This window comes from Nannospalax galili, unplaced genomic scaffold (genome assembly GCF_000622305.1).
Source record: "Nannospalax galili isolate Female #2095 unplaced genomic scaffold, S.galili_v1.0 scaffold1941, whole genome shotgun sequence".
Taxonomy (NCBI): domain Eukaryota; kingdom Metazoa; phylum Chordata; class Mammalia; order Rodentia; family Spalacidae; genus Nannospalax; species Nannospalax galili.
Genome location: NW_008344179.1, coordinates 451,933 through 457,689, shown reverse-complemented (window position 1 = coordinate 457,689; position 5,757 = coordinate 451,933).

The following is a 5,757-nucleotide window of genomic DNA, read 5'->3' as shown; positions in this document are numbered from 1 at the left end:
TTAGCTATCAGCTCTACTCTAATTTCCAGAATTAGGACTAATGAGATGGCTCAGTGGGTAAAGGTACTTGCTGCCACGCCTGACCTGAGTTCAATGCCCAGACCCCACAAGGTAGAAGCAGAGAACTGACTTCCAAAAGTTGTCTTCTGACCTTCACATGTACATCATGGTACACTTGCCCACACAAACAAACTTACATGAACACTCATGCATAAAAATTAATTACAAAGAAATCTAATTTCTAAATTTCTTCTTTATTGTTTCTTAAATAATTTTCACATAGAAGCACTAATCAAGTGCTTCTCTGTATTTGTTTTCAAATAAATATGTTATAACTCCTCTCCATCATTCATTCATTCATTCATTCATTTATTCATGCGGACTTGGATCGAACCCAAGGCCTTACACATATAATTGCCATTTGTCTGCTGGTTCACCTTGCTTATGTGGTACAATATCCAGACTGTCAACATATATATCTTATTCCAGATGCTCCCTCTGAGTCTCCAGATTCTGAACCAGGTTTGCATTTATATCCATGATTTTTTTTCCTTCATACTACTTACACCACGAAAGTTGGACAGCTTGAGAAACTAATACAGGGTCTGGTTTAGCCTCAAATAATTTGCCCTTGCTCTCTCAAACTTTACATCCAACTCCCTTTTCTAAATTCGTTTCTTGCAGAGTGCTTGCCTAGCATGAATGAAGTCCTAGTTCAATTACCCCATGTTAGGAGTACTGTTCTTTCTTTTTTAAAAATTGTTTTTATTGAATTTTTGTATATTTCACACAGAATATCTCAATCAATTTTAATCATCTTTATACCCCCATCCCAACTGGTACCCTCCCATAGCCCCTCCACTAGAATGCATACATCCTTTCATTTTTGTTAAGGCCTATTGTGTCACATTAGTAGCCCCAGATGTTCCTCAGTGCAAGTTCATCTACTGAGGTCTAGTCAGCTTACCTAGAATCCCTCGCTTGAGGAAGATCAGCTCTTCCTCACCTAGCAGTAATCAGTTGCCAATATTTCTTTAGCTAAGATTGGGGTCTACTATCCATTTCCCCACTTCTATGCTGGGTTATTGTCTGCCTGAGTTTGCATGGGACTTGTGTATGCTGACACCTTTGCTGTAGATTCATATGAGTAGGGTCCCAGGATCTTGTAGGACTCTATTTCCATATGGTCGTGCACCTCCTTCCTGGCTTTTACAATCTTTCTGCCCCCTCTTCCACAATGCTTCCTGAGCCCTGGGTGAGTGAAGTTTAATATAGGAGTCCTGTCCAAGAGCCAGCATTCTGGAGACTCTTAATCTCTACACTTTGGTCGTTTGTGACCTTTTGTGTTCCTGGCCCTCTCTTGCATGAGGGAGCTTCATTAATGAGAATTGAAAGATTCATTAGTGTCCTCTTTACCCCTGTTCTATGTTCTGTGAGCCTTGGATGCAGAGGTTGCATTGTAGATGTGTCACTTAGGCCTGGGCAATTCATAGACAATGTCTATGTGTGACCACTTATGGTACTTGGTAATAGTCTCCATCTGGTGCAAAAGAAGTTCTTTGATGAGTGTTGACTGGGATGTTTGTCTGTAAACATAAGGATATGTGTTTTGTACAGAGTAAGAAATTACATTAGTTTAGGGATGTGAGAGCCTTGGGGTTTTCACTAAGATTATGACATCTCCAGCTATGTGTATTTGGTTATATTTACATTACCACATTTGAGTTTCCTCCAATTGGATTTTAGTCCAATTAAGTAGCTGTTGATTGCCCCCAAGATAAAAGTATCACTACTGTACCAATGTCATATGCTGTGCTGGCCATTGATGTGGTTATTTGGTCTTGAAGCTGGTGTCGGACCATTGATTGATGTTTTCCCTTGGCACCTTCATTGTGCTCTCCAAAGCTATGAGAGCTAGCCTTTGGGGGAAGTAATTTCAGGTCAGTTCTAGCTCCATTGCTCTAAATCCTGTGTCTGAAGTATGTTCTGTCCTCAGGAGTAGGGTCTTCAAGTTCTGTGAGGCAATCAATGTCTGTGGCAATAGCCTGTATAATTTTGGGAGTCTCTTGGATTACCCTGGCCAACAACTCAAAGGAAGTCTTCTCCTGTCTGGCACTGTTTCTTGTTATGTAGCCTTCAGCTATACACATGGACTCGTGTAAAGCTAATGTATGCGTAATTTGTCATTTGATGTTTATTGACTTACGTATATTGAACCATCCCTGCATCTCTGGAATAAAGCTGACTTGGTCATGGTGGATGATCTTTTTGATGTGTGTCTGTATGCAGTTTGCAAGTATTTTGTTGAGAATTTTTGCATCTGTGTTCATTAAGGATATGGGTCTATAGGTTTTTTTTGGTTGTGTCTTTTCCTGGTTTTGGTGTTAGAGTGATGCTGGCTTCATAGAAGGAATTTGGGAGTTTTCCCTCTGTTTCTATCTTTTTAAATAATTTAAGTAGTATTGGATGTGGTAGAATTCTGCTGTGAATCCATCTATGCCTGGGCTTTCTTTAGTCAGGAGGTTTTGTATTTCTGTTACAATTTCCTTATATGCTATGGGTTTGTTTAAGTTGTTGATCTCTTCTTAGTTTAGTTTTGGTGAGTCCCATGATTTTAGATACACATTCATTTCTCTTTAAGTTTTCAAATTTAATAGCATATAAGTTTTTAAAGTATTCCCTTATAATGTTCCCTTATAATGGATCTTTTTGTTGTCTGTTGTGTTTCCCCTTTTATCTCTGATTTTGTTGATTTGGAGTTGTTCTTTTTTTCTTTTGGTTAACTGGGCTAAGGGTCTATCTTGTTTATCTTTTCAAAGAACCAGAGCTTGGATTCATTGATTCCTTGTTTTGTTTTCTTTGTTCCTATTTCATTAATTTCTGCTCTCATTTTTATTATTTCTTCTCTTCTGCTGGGTTTGGGTTTCATTTGTTGTTGCCTTTCCAGAGTCTTGAGTTAAGCCATTTATTTGTGTTCTTTCTGATTTTTTAAAAATCATTACTTTAAAAAAATCTTATTTTTATTTTATGTGTATGAGTGTGTTGCCTGCGTGTGAGTACACCCATGTCATGCAATGCCACGGAGGTCAGAAGAGGGCTTCAGATTCCCCTGGAACTGGAGTTAAGGACAGTTTGTAGACATCATGTGGGTGCTGGGAATCAAACCTGGGTCCTCTGCAAGAGCAGTCAGTACTCTTAATCTCTGAGCCATCTCTTTAGCCCTTCTTTCTGATTTTTTAATGTAGGCACTTAGAGCTATAAACTTCCCTCTTAGGACTGCTTTCTAGGTATCCCAGAGGTTTTGTTGTGTTTTCATTTAGTTCCAGGATTACTTTCTTTCTAATTTCTCTTTTGACCTATTCATCATTCAGGAGTGTGTTGTTTAATGTCCATGAGTTCATGTAGTTACTAGGGCTTCTTCTGGTGTTGATTTTAAGCTTTATTGAGTTGTGTCTGATAGAATGCATGGAATTATTTCAATTTTTTGTACTAGAGGCTTGTTTTACGTCCCAGTATGTGGTAGATTTTGGAGAAAGTTCCACTGGGTGCTGAATAGAAAGTACATTATTTGGTTCTTAGGTGGAATATTCGGTAGATATCTGTTAGGTCCATTTGATGTATGATATTGTTTAATTCAGATGTCTCTCTGTTTATTCTTTGTCTGGTTGACCTGTCTGATGGAGGCATTGGGGTATTGAAGTCCCCTTCTATTAGTGAGTTGAGATTAATCTGTTTCTTACAGTCCTGTAGTATTGTTTTTATGAAGTGTGCACCAGAGTTTGGTGCATATATGTTCATGATTGTAATACCTTCATGGTCAGTTGCTCCTTTGATCAGAATGAGGTCAGTAACCCTTTTTATCTCTTCTGACTAGATTTAGTTTGAAGTCTATTTTGTCAGATATTAGAATTGCAACTCCTGCTTCTTAGTGTCATTGCTTGGAATACTTTTCTATCCTTTCACCTTAAGGTAGTGCCTCTCCTTGAAGGTGAGATGGGTTTCTTATAGACAATGAAAGGATTAATTCATTCAATTGGCCTGTGTCTTTTGACTGGGGAGTTCAGTCCATTGATATTTAAAGTTATTAGTGAAAGATGTGTATTGGTTCCTGTCATTTTAATTTCTGTTTGCTTTCTTGGTCTAACTTGAGTTTCCACAATTATATCTTCATTTAGTTTCTTTCTGTTGCCCCTTGGGTATAGTCGTTCCTTTATTTAGCTCTTTGTATTGTTTCAAGAATTCTCCAAAGGGCTGGTTTTGTGGACATGAATTCTTTTAACCTATTTATGTTGTGGAAGATTTTTCTTTCCCCTTCAACTATAATAGACATTTTGGCTGGGTAAAGTATTCTGGGTTGGCATCTATGGTCATTTAGAACTGGGAGTATTTTGGTCCAGTCTCTTCTGGATTTCATAGTTTGCATTGAGAAGTCAACTGTAATTCTGATGGGTTTTCCTTTATATGTGCCTTGTTTTTCTTTGCAGCTTTCAGTATTCTCTCTTTGTTCTGTATATTTAATTTTTTTTATTACGATATGCCATGGGGAGTTGCTTTTCTGGTCCTGTCTATTTGGTGTTCTATGTGCTTCTTATATTTGTATAGGTATGTCTTTCTTTAATTTGGGGAAATTTTCTTCTACAATCCTGTTGGAGATCTGCTTCATACCTTTATCCCGAGATTCTTCTTCTTCCTCTGTGCCTATGATGCATAAATTTGGTCTTTTCATGGCGTCCCACATTTTCTGCATATTCTATTCCTATGTTTTCTTAAATTTTTCATAATTTTTCTTGAGCAGTCCAATTTATCAACTTTATCCTCCAGTCTTGATATTTCTGTTTTCCATTTCATTCATCCTATTGGTGAGGCTTTCTCCTGACGTTTCTAATTGGCTTATTCAGTGTTTCACTTCCATCTTCATTTCAGCCCGAGTTTTATTCACTATTTCTAACTCTTGTAAATTCAGTCATAAATTTATCCCTATCTTCTTTTAGTTCTTTGATTTGTTGTTTGTGTGTTCTTTAAGTTAGTTGAATTCTTTGATCATGTTTATAATTGTTCGTTTGAATTCTGTATCCTGGGTTATCTCTAGGGGCTTCTCATTGAGGAACTCCTCTATAGGACTGTTGGTGCTTGGTGTGGACATATTATTTGGGCTTTTCATATTATTATTTTTTTGTTGTGATTTTAGTATGTGGATTTCTTTTGTTGTTTCTGATTCTGGTGTGAGACTCCAGCCTTCCTTTGTTGAGTTTAAGTCTATTTTTGTTTGTATACTTGATATGCCTTTGTTGTTTTCTTATTGGTTATGAAAAGCTGGTTGGTCTAGGCTTTGGGTTCTCTCTTTTGATTTTATATTGGAGGGACCAGATGAGTCTGGTCCAGCTACTCATGAGTTCTGGCAGAGGCCAAGTCAGGTGAGAATCAGATGTTCTCAGGCTTCCTCCTAAGGTCTGGGCCCCTTTAGTTAGCAGGCACAGCACAATTTGGGAAGCTTCCTGGGTGGGGAGGCTGATTCAGGTGATCTCAGGCAGTCTGGAAAGGTCTGGGACCCTTCGAAAGGGCAGGGAAGCCTAACCCTGCAGCAGTGGGAGGGGCTGTAGGTCATCCCAGTGTAGGAGGATGGACACAGTCACGTGGAGTTGAGTGTAGTCCAGAGGTCTGGGGTGCTAAGAGTAAAAGTGGTCCTGTGCCCAATGCTAGACGGAGAACAGGATGTGGGGGACAGAAGATTGGACTTGCTCAGGGCTTGTTGTTTTT